The sequence below is a fragment of the Berghia stephanieae genome, chromosome 2 (genome assembly GCF_034508935.2).
Source record: "Berghia stephanieae isolate SIO BIC M18660-M18661 chromosome 2, UCSD_Bste_1.3, whole genome shotgun sequence".
In the NCBI taxonomy this organism is placed as follows: Eukaryota; Metazoa; Mollusca; class Gastropoda; order Nudibranchia; family Aeolidiidae; genus Berghia; species Berghia stephanieae.
Window position 1 is genome coordinate 37,650,971 of NC_088361.1, and position 11,801 is coordinate 37,662,771.

The window sequence follows — 11,801 nt, forward strand, 5'->3', positions numbered from 1 at the left end:
ATGTTATCTTATAGATTCTGTTTTTGTTATGTTGAGCTGACAGAATTAGGATTTTTTTAAAGATATACTTTTGACCTGCCATCGTAACGAAGATGCCATAAAAAAAAAACTTGTGTTGAACTGGTCCGCACAATGATGGATTCTCGAACAATATTATGACAAGAATAATCACTGTGGTCAGGATATTATTAAGCGTTAAAATATATTAGAGTAAAAAACGAATGGATGCCGGAGAAATTTTTATTTATTTATTTATTTATTTATTTATTTATTTATTTATTTGTTTGTTTATTTTGGTCGCAATCTGTAATTTACATGCTTGCGTATGTATGAGCGACGGTGCAAGACTATAAAAAAGTACAAAGAGATAAGAGAGAAACGATAGATGAAAATGAGAGAAAAATTGAGAGGCGAGAAAGATAGGGAGAGAAAGAAAGAAAGAAAAGAGAGAGAGAGAGAGAGAGAGAGAGAGAGAGAGAGAGAGAGAGAGAGAGAGAGAGAGAGAGAGAGAGAGAGAGAGAGAGATTGAAAAAAACTGGTGATTGAGTATTTGAAAATTAGAACAATTCCTGTGTTGTATTTGAAATGGTTGTATACTGTTTATGATTATGATTCGTTGTTACTTACTCTATAATTAATTAACATTATTATTATGATTATTATTATTATTATTATTATTATTATTATTATTATTATTATTATTATTATTATTATTATTATTATTATTATTATTATTATTATTATTATTATTATTATTATTATTATTATTATTATTATTATTATGAAGAGCATTCTTTATTTGATGTTGAGATTACAAATCAAATCAATTTAATAAAAAATATAAGTCCACAACATCATCATTGTTATTATTATTATCGTGACTATCATTATCATCATTTATTTTTATTGCTTTCATTTTCATTTTCATTTTAAGCGAATTATCATTATTACAGTTGCTATTGCTACTATCATAAGTATATAATCATCAATTTTTGTTTACAACTAATATTATCATAAATTTTATTTTTGTCCATTGTTGCCATCATCAATGTCAATATCGTCATTGTTATCATAATCACGGAGCTATTTGACCAAGTTTGCAAGCGTTGCTGTGTAATCCTGGGGGCCTGAGGGCGAGCCCCCTGCTTCCCACTTTCATTTTTATTTGCTTGATTTTTCAAGATTTTAACCACCAATTTAATCTCTTGTGAACAACACGAGTGACTTTTGTTTAACTCTCTTCTTACCGACTACCTTCAGGATTATTCCCGAAATTCCATACTTACCCACCACAAAATTAATTTATTTTTATTTTAGAATTCGAAATGATCCAGTACATAATATACGAAACTGGTTTAGTAAGAGCTTTACAAAACTGCATCAAGATCTTATAGCTGTAAATAATATTTTTCTTCAAATTTTGTAATGTAAATAACAAATCTGAATAAGACAAAATGTTCATTGTGTCGAGAAAAATGTGACAATTTTTTTTCTGTAATTTGTAAGGTGAGGTAAAATCAATTGGTTGTTGAGTTATCTCCATTGTTTCTTGGAATTTCATTGTTATGGCATCTGGAAGACAAATATAATTTTATCACCATCAAAATCACTCAATATTATTATTCACTTATCATGATTACTTATCACTATTATAGTTTTTATGATTTCCTTTATTGTTGCCATAATCATATCTCCTATGGTTATATCGTTGTTACACTTGTTGTTAATGTCTTTGATATTGTTGTTATATTATCGTTTTTTGCGTTGTTCTATCTATTGAAATAAAATGTGAGAAAAGATTTTGTTTCACCTCATTTACTTTGTCTATTTTCGGTTATGATAGTATTATTGGATGTGTATCTACGTTGTTTTATGCGTATGTATGGTATGTTGTCTCCCAGGGAAGTCAAAGGACAATGAACACGGCTAATGACTGGGTGGGTGACGATGATTGCAAATTCTTTGTTTTTTAACACATAGACATAAAGAAAGCATTTCACTATCGGCGCTGATGGATTAGAATAGGTTTTGTTCAATCAAATCCCTCAGAAAAATATTGTATGTATTTATCGTTGCCGATGGGTGCTGATAGTTAATGTGTATTTTTTTTAATCTAAGACAAGGGAGGTAACTCATATTTGATAATCGTATCAAATTCTTTACAACTCGTTTTTTTCTATGTCTGCATACTGCATGACTTGTAATCCGTCAAAAAGTTCTAGGACTATTGACATTTGGATTCAAAGGACGAAAGCAGTCTTTATGCTTATACCTACACACATACACGGGCGGGCGCGCACACAGAGATATATATATATATATATATATATATATATATATATATATATATATATATATATATATATATATATTATATATATATATATATATATACATGAAAATATATACATGGAACTTGGCCGATAATCCTGGAAGACTCTCAATCACAGTTCCAAGGCGAGTTTGCAGCTATGAATAGGACTACCTTCTGCTGCATCATGAAAAAAGCTGGATGCAAATGCGCCCTATCAAAATGACCTATTATGTCGGAACTTACTAAAGGACTCAGTAGTCTCAATAATCATAATTAAGAAGGTTTAAGTTTTGAATTTTAATACACGAAACTCACTTACCTCAATGGATTTATATTTTTCATTTAAATTTCACGTGTTAAGCTAAAACATAATATATTTCAGAATCTGATTGGCCCAAACATGATATAAGGCCAGTGGAAGAATGGTGATCTGGAGAATATTAGAGATTCGTAACAAGGGGAGACGACAGGGAAGAAAAGCCATGACATCAAACCCTCTACTCTTTTGTTTCCTAAATCTTTGGGATTGTGTATGTAACCAGCCCTTTGGATTACTAATAATGAATAGGTTACATAAAGATGGCATAATTATTTCAGCAGCAGGATGTATAGGTAGATTCTTAAGGATGACTGGACGTAAAAGAGCGATGATGGATTGTCTTTATAGACGACCAGCATATATTTATTAGACTAGTTAAATAGGATACCAGACACCAGGGCCCATGTTCATGAAGGCGGACCAGATTTAGTTATTTACTAGTCTAGTAAATGACTCGCTAGCTAGTCTTAAGCTTAAGTGGAGCAAGTGACTAAAAAAATCGGATTTCATGAACGTTTTCATATCTCTCACTGGCGAGTCTCTTGCCTAGAAGTGGGCGTTGTAAGGCCGGTGACTAATTCGGCTATTTTGTGCTGGTAACATCACGCTCTCTACTAGTACAAGATGGCAGATAAGATACCAGCCGTCATACTTTAAACACAAAAGATTTCCAAAGAGGAAATTAGCAACACATCCGGTATAGATAATATTTCGTCCCATTTCATATTTGAACTTACTTTCGCCATGATGAATCAAATCACATGATATTGACTGTCGACTGATAGAAAACAGCGATGTCCGTGGTCGACTGTCAATTCTATATTTAAGCCAATGAAAGTTTCATTGAAACTCAAATTGAACCAAAAAACAAACACTACTTTCGGCGATCAGCAATTACCTTACAGTGTAATTATCATTAATAATTGGGTGAGTGATTACACTGATTTAACTTTCTTATTCTTAAATTTCTTTCTGATCTACGGTCAGTATCAACAGCTTTTTCTGCATACTTTTACGTCTCTAAGTTGATATGCATGATATGATAGCACAGCCCATGACTAGTGATGACATTAGATAATGTAGAAGTATACAAAACAAAAAGAATTGGACCCAAAACAGAGCATTGGGGAACACCAAAAGACAATGTATGTTGACGTGAAAGTTTATCTGAAATCATAACCTGTTGCTTTCTGTCATCTAAATAAGATTCAAACCACTGCAAGACAGTCCCAGACAAGCCAAAAGTTATAATAAGTCTTTTAAAGAGAATGCCGTGATCAATAGTATCAAAAGTCGCCGAAAGGTCTAACAATGTCAAAAGAGAAACAGAGCCTTTATCTACAACATCAAGCAAATCACTCGCAACACAGCACAGAGCAGTTTCTGTGCTGTGGTAAAGACGATAAGATGACTGAAATTTTTCCCATAGATTGTTTTCGTGGAGATGTTGTGAAAGGCGTCTGAGTACAACTTTTTCAATGATTTTAGACAGAAATGGCAGATTTGAGACGGGACGGTAGTTATTAAGGTCATTTACGTCGAGGTTTTGCTTTTATGAGAGGCTTCACAATCGCATGTTTATAGAGTGACTGATTTATAATATGAGTTATGCATGGTAACAATTCTGGAAGACATAATTTCAAAATATTAGTGGGTAAAGGATCTAAATAACACGACTTCGAGGGAGATGAACAAATTATTTCAGAAATCTCTTCTTCAGTAGTTTCTTGAAAACAGGAGAGTCCTTGTGAACCCGAAAAAGGGTGGAAATTTACATCTTCATTTTGAAAGAGATCCAAATTGTTCCGAATTTTTTATATTTTTCCAGGAAAGAAATTTGCAAATGCATCTGGCTGTTTTTCTACCGGAATATTAGTGGGTACACATGAGTCTTTTTCTTCCCCTAAAAGTTCCTTTGAAACGGATAAAAATTCCTTGGTGCCCCTCACTGATAATAATTTCGTATTATAGTAGGTTTTTTTCTATTTTGTAGGTGCTTTTATATTTATTATTTTTTGCTATGTATATCTGTCGATCAATCTCAAGGCCCGATTTTCTCCACGATGCATCGGCATTCCTCTTTTCCCTTTTGGCGATTTTTGCACTCTGGTTAAACCACGGAGACGGTTTCCTGGAATTGATTACTCTCATTATCTTTGGAGCATGCCTGTCGATGACGTTGCGCAATACGTCGTCCGTTTTCTGTGCTGTTAGTACATCCATTCTTCCTAGTTCCTCTGACATATTATTTTTTAAAGGAACTAATGTTCTATTAGTATCTCTTGACAGTATCTTGACTTTTTTTTTTACATCTGTGAGTTGCCAAATTTTAGAGCACATATTCAGCTCAATTATGGACTCACTGACGCTCGAAATGGATTTGGAGCTCGACGATCATTTGAAACACAGCTGCTATCAACCTTCTTTGACTTTTTGCAAACACTGGAAAATCGAGGACAGACAGAAACAATCCTCTTGGCTTCTCAAAGGCTGTCGACAAAGTCCATCACAGAAGTCTGATTCTTAAAGCTGCATTGAATCCTTTCTGAGTAACAGAGTCCAAAAAGTAATTGTCGAAGGTAAACAGTCAATCATGGCAAAAGTTGAGTTAGGAGTACCACAAGGTACCGTGCTCGGACCAGTCCTCTTTCTCATTTACATCAATGACAAGAACTACATCCGAGGTCTAGGTTGAAATTGTTCGCAGATGACAGCCTCTTGTAGAGAGGAATAAAAAACGAGGACGATACGGTCATACTAAAGCAAGATCCTAATAAATTGCAGTGCCGGGAGGCAAAATGGATAGTGGAATTCCATCCCAAAAAGTATCATGTCATCAGGGTGACAAACAAAAATAAAACATAATCAACTCCCACTTTGAAATCCATAACGAAACCCTACAATATGTGGAGAATTCAAAGTACCTCGGCGTGACCCTGGACAGAAGTGTGAAGTGGAAGAAGCATTTTATCGCCAACACAGCTACGAAGGCAAATAGAACCATGGACAATTCTGTCACTCCCACCAATCTGTGAAAAAGAAATGCTATGAAGCATATGTCAGGCTCATACTGGAATAAAGTAGCTCAAGTGTGGGACCCACATAGATCACAATAAACCAACGAGCTAGAAAAAGTCAACGTCGTGTGGCCTGATTTGTCAGCGGAAACTATGAGCGGGATACGATAAACGATCTCCAATTGAAGCCGCTACAAAACCCTCGTATTCCACAAAGCACAAAAGAGAAAACTCTAAATTCCAACTAGCCATTTGAAACGGAACATTAATTTTGAAATTTCCCCTTTACTCTGTCTTCCCCTCCACCATCCGACTCTGGAACTCCCTACCAACTATATTAATAATAATAATAATAATAATAATAATAATAATAATAATAATAATAATAATAATAATAATAATAATAATAATAATAATAATAATAATAATAATAATAATAATAACAATAACAACAACAATAATATCAATAACAATAAGAAGAAGAAGAAGAAGAAGAAGAAGAAGAGAAGAAGAAGAAGAAGAAGAAGAAGAAGAAGAAGAAGAAGAAGAAGAAGAAGAAGAAGAAGAAGAAGAAGAATATAATAATAATAATAATAATAATAATAATAATAATAATAATAATAATAATAATAATAATAATAATAATAATAATAATAATAATAATAATAATAATAATAATAATAATAATAATAATAAACTTTATTCATCCTTTTGGGAAATTGCAAACAAGTCCTTCGATTGATGACTTCAAAAAAGCGCTCCCTGCTTCCCTCTAAACCCCCTGATACTGAAAAGACGGCCATTCAATCTATCCCCGCAGTTTTTCGCGGCCGCAAATTTCACCCTTGATCGCAAAAACCGCAAATTTTTATTTGGCCGCAAAAAGCCGCAATTTTCGCCGTTTTTTAGGCTAAATTGACGATTTTTTGTTTAAAAAAAAAAAAAACAACAAAAACTATGAAAAATTGTGAAAAGACGGCGACGTTCAATGCTAGCATCCAAAATTGGCACTAAATAACGGACAAACATGAGTAGGCCTAGCCTCCCACCTCTATGGCCTAGCCTAGGCTATTGGAGATCCCAAGCTTTGCTTTTCGCCTTATTTTTCTTTTTACTGAAGAGTTCTCGCGTCCGTTTTTATGATTTTTTTCCATGTTTTTCATTCAAAACCCCTTAGGCCTATATTGAAATATAAAGCAATAATAATAATAATGCTCAAAAGTGGATAGTAAGCAGAGAATACAAATTTAATGTGCCCCCATTGGAAAATGGATTGTGTTTCTCTTTCCTTGTGAATAGTTATTTTTTTCCTCTCCTTAATTAGTTTTTCAAATTTTGAATTTTTTAAGCGATTGTTCACTTTGATGTCCCAAATTTTAAGAAGCTAAATAGTTAATAAAATACCGCGGGGACAGTTCAATCTTCAGCCTGAAGCGTTGGTCTTTATGAAAGAAGAAGCTTCAGCGCTGTCAAATAGGATGAGGATGGGATATATTTTTTAATGTCCGCGAGTAAAAGTAGACACAAAGAGGACTGGTTCAAATGGAGAAATTGAAATAGATTAAAGATCAAACTATCAAATTGCTTTAATTTGCTTTTTGAGATCGCCTAAAAGTCCCACCTCGACAAAGATCACAAGATCGGACAAAGATGGATACAGTCAAATAAAGCTAACAGAATATTATACCCATACTGCTTTTGTTTTTAAAAACATAGTATTTGCAATGTTAACCAAATAGCACATACTGTGTTCTTTAATAAAACGGCAGCATAATAGAAAACTACGACAGTAAACAACAGTGAGACGATTTAAAACGGGGGTGGGGGGGGGGGGGGGGGGAGGGGATACCATCTCCCAAAAACTAATACTGTACATTTGATTCACCGTTTCCCTCTTATCCAGGTCCAGGCAAAATAAACTGTAAAAAGTAAAAGGGAGACACCTAGAGAGATGATTTACAAGAAAGGGGGAAATATTTCAGAAAAACACACACACACACACACACACACACACACACACATATTTACACCAGTTCGATTGCCTTCCTTACGGAAAAGTACTCCAGCCAGAAAGAAAGCAATGCAAATTCGTCATATTGTAGGACAATGATTTTTTAAATGATAAATTACGCCCTTCCGTCATCTAAGCATTCCACAAGGGAACACAGACTATTCATAAAACAAACGCCTGATGTCAAGGGGAATCACCCAGGTTGTCCAAATGAGCAAACTGGGGTTAATAATCTTTCACAAGGCAGAACACCAAAGTGCGTAAAGCGAGGCTCGAACCCGGGACCTTTTGGATAACAGTGCAATCGGTTAGATAAGATAAGATCGGATCAGATTAGGGAGCTGGGGACCTGACAATAGCCCCAGCGTCTTGCTAGGTCTAATTTACTGAGATCCCTGTAATATGTTAAAAGTTGTATTGTTGTCGACCTTTGGGGAGGCAATAGAGGCGAATTGGACACATTCTGGGGCAGGACATCTCGGTCCCTGAGACTGATCTCCAATTAGACACCTGTGGGGAAAATAAAGCGTGGGCGACCAGGAATACTTGGAGACTGACAATAGAGGCCAAGCTTAAGACCATTGGCCCCAAAAGAATGGCTCAGAGCATATTATCGGAGGACATTGTTGCTATTGTACGTACCAGCCTGTTCAAATGGGAATGAGTAAGTAACACCATGGCGAAAAAAAAATTGGAACACACCGTACAAAACATAAATGAGATGATAACAGACGTGGAAGAAATAGTAAGATTGTTTTTAAGGCTGTTTACGGCGATTACAACGCTTTTAGGTCATTTCAGTGCCAGTGAAAAGGAAGAAGTGGGAGAGTAAAAAAAATAAATCCAGATTTACATTAAAAGCACACGAGAATAGACAAGACAGGGGACTGGACAAAAAAGGGAACAAGGGAAGATTCCAAAAGCAAACTATCAATGTACCATTTTTAAGAAAACCTATAAGTCACACCAAGAGGAATAAGCTCAAATGCTTACAAAACATGATATTCAAGACAAAAATGTGACCCTTCGCCTCAAAGTTGGTTAAGATGTTGAAAATTGAATTTATAGCCAGAAATATCAGACTTGTGTTGAATTTGTATGTTTTATTGAGGAGAATGGATACCATATTTTAGAGTGCTAATGCCAACAATTTTTATTTTTGACCAGTTTAACATTTAATTCGTCTTTTAAGTAAGCATCGGGTTCGTTCCGACATAATACCGTTTTGAGACGATGGGTCACATTTGACCAAATTGATATCAGTTTCTTACATATCTCCCAAGAAAGAAATAACTCTCTCTCTCTCTCTCTCTCTCTCTCTCTCTCTCTCTCTCTCTCTCTCTCTCTCTCTCTCTCTCTCTCTCTCTTTCATCTATCAATCCCACTCACGCTCACATACACATAGTTACTCACACACAACTGGATACTCGCACAAAGAAATATACTACTATACACAGACACACAGACACTCATATTATACACAAATACATTTAAATAGCTTTATGAATAACTCCCAGACACGTCTCCATAGCACAATACAACAGCAGAGCACAAACAAATCCAAATATGGCATCCTCTTAGTTCTACAATGAGAATCCTGACTCTAGTATCGTGTCTCTATCCTTAATTGAAAGTTTACTGCTTGCTTGTCCAGACGATCATACCCGAAAGCTAAACGACAAGCCAGTACAATGCGTTGGTAAATATCACACCTTTAATAACTGCGTTGAAAAATCCTTTTATCAATTCACAAATCAAACACCGAAAGCCATTTTATAATGTGCGGCTATGTGGTATGACACCGCTTTCGAATCGGAAGGTCCTGGGTTCGAGCCTCGCTCGGTGCATAGTTGAGCCCTTGGAGAAAGCTCTTTACACGCATTCTCTCACCATACTCAAGTGTAAAATGAGTACCTGGCTGTTAACAGCGTTGTCTCTGTCCGAAAAAATGGTAATATCGCATAACAGTGAATAGGCGTCATGTCCCGTCCTAAAAGTTAAATGTTGCTGTTGGCCAGGGACCCCTTGTAAAGCGCTTTGAACACCTTAAGTGGATATTGCGCTATATAATAGCTCGATTGTATTTTTTAAAATCAAATGCAGACGTTTATTAGAGTCAAACAACATTGATTGAGTTGAGATGATCCTTATTATACTCAATTGGAATTAGACATGCCATAAGTGTGATAGGGGAGTCTCATAGAGTCTCTTAGAGTTTCATTTCACACGTAAAGGAAATGAGATCAATCCTGGATAAAATGGATGTCCACCCAGGAGTGATTGTGTAGCTGGGTTAGTTAAATCTGAAGGAAAGTACGTTTACGACAGACTAATGTCATATACAAAGGGTAACAATTGAAACTGGGGTAAACTGGTAAAGAGAATGAGAGAGGGTGGGGGAAGGAGGGAGAGAGGAGTGGAGGAAGAGAAAGAAGGGGAGAGAGAGAGAGAGAGAGAGAGAGAGAGAGAGAGAGAGAGAGAGAGAGAGAGAGAGAGAGAGAGAGAGAGAGAGACTGGATCAGTTTAATTTATAATTGATACAACATGTAACTCTTGGAAAACACACTATACAGTCGAACTTGCACAAGGCGGCCAACCGTCTAAGACGGCCACTTTTGAGGGGTTCCATGGGTGGCCGCCTTATACAAGTTCGACTGTATAGTGTGTTTTTAAAAGATTTAGACAACTCATATGAAACAAAACAAATAGAAAGAATATTGTAATTTTTGGAAAATCAATGTTCATAACAACACAGACCAGCCTATTACTATTACGAAAAATTCATAGAATTACAAAATTTTGGCTCCTATTTCAAAACTTCATGAACACCTTTAAGTCATTAAAACATTGAAAATGAAAGTTGATCCCAGACTACATAATTTTTAAGGATTTTGAAGTGTTTTTTAATTAATCCTTGTGAGGATAAATTGTTGATTTTTAAAGTTAATCATAGCGGCAACAATTTTTATCTCCTAAAAATCATGAAAGTTTACATTTTTAAGCAGGCAATTTTGACAACAGTAATGGGGGTAAGGGAAGTCTGCTTAAGCTAATATCAATGTCTGTGTCTTATGAGTCAATATACGATTCTTTCATCTCTTTGTATTTATTAAACGAGTTATTTTTATCGTGCCCAATAACACAACAAGCTAGCGAGTATAAATACAATAAATACAAAGAAATGAAAGAACACGTTTATTCCACCCCTCCCAGTAAAATTATAAGATATTTTGTAATCAAATCATATGGTATTAGTATTTCTATTCACCATGATTGGTATCTTTCCCTGTCTGCTTGAATAACAATTGACCAAAAACTAAAAACGATGGATTTGTATTCATGCGCACCAAAAGATTATTTTTGTTTTGTTTTTGTTTTTAAGGGTTTTACGGCGCTTGCAACACATTAAGATCATATCAGAACCAGGAAAAAGGAAGAAAATGGGAAAGTTAAAAGTTCTAGAATTACAATTAAAGCACCTTAGAAAAGGGAAGACAAAGGGGAATTGGTTCAAATTGGAAACAGATGTAGATTCCAAGAGCACACGATCAAAGTACTTAGTTTGAGATCACCTAGAAGTCTCATCCAGACACAAGCACAGGATCTCACTAAGAGGAACACACCTTTGACCAGCAAGATCTCTATTTTTTCCCTTATTTTAGCCTTATTGGCCGACTTTGGCCATTACGGTATGGTGTACGATTCAATAGGCATCGGGTACAAGTGTACAAGTGCAACAGCCCAGAAAGCATACAATTCCACTTCCTTGGTGTACTAGTAGCACAGCTTTTTAATATTGAGCAGTATTGTAACAAAACGCCTAGAACTGCTTCTGAGCGGGAATGGATGCTATAGAAATAATTTCCATTATCATCACTATATCTCAAGATGGGGATTGGAGTCTGTGAGAAGCAGTTTAAAGCTATTTTGAGTTGATTTGTCCTGATTTGATGCTGTTTGCATTCGGGACAGTGTACATTATTGTACACGCCAAACTGGTGTTGTTGTGGTTTTTAAATCATATTTTAATGGTTTCTCTCATGTCTTTCATTTAAATCTTTACATTAGATAGTGTCATACACATATAACCATGAGTTAATTTTTATACCAGAATTTTGGATATGGTCACTTATCTACTGT

General features: G+C 35.2%; 1 protein-coding gene across 1 annotated transcript in view; it reads left to right on the forward strand.

Moving 5' to 3' along the window:
- The window catches only part of LOC144964818 (uncharacterized), an 8,049-nt gene extending 7,542 nt beyond the window's left edge, over positions 1-507 (forward strand). The window contains exon 3 of the mRNA XM_078899467.1: positions 1-507. This exon is cut by the window's left edge and continues 1,743 nt beyond it. The gene's annotated coding sequence lies outside the window, so the exon portion shown is untranslated.
- The last annotated feature ends 11,294 nt before the right edge of the window (positions 508-11,801 follow it).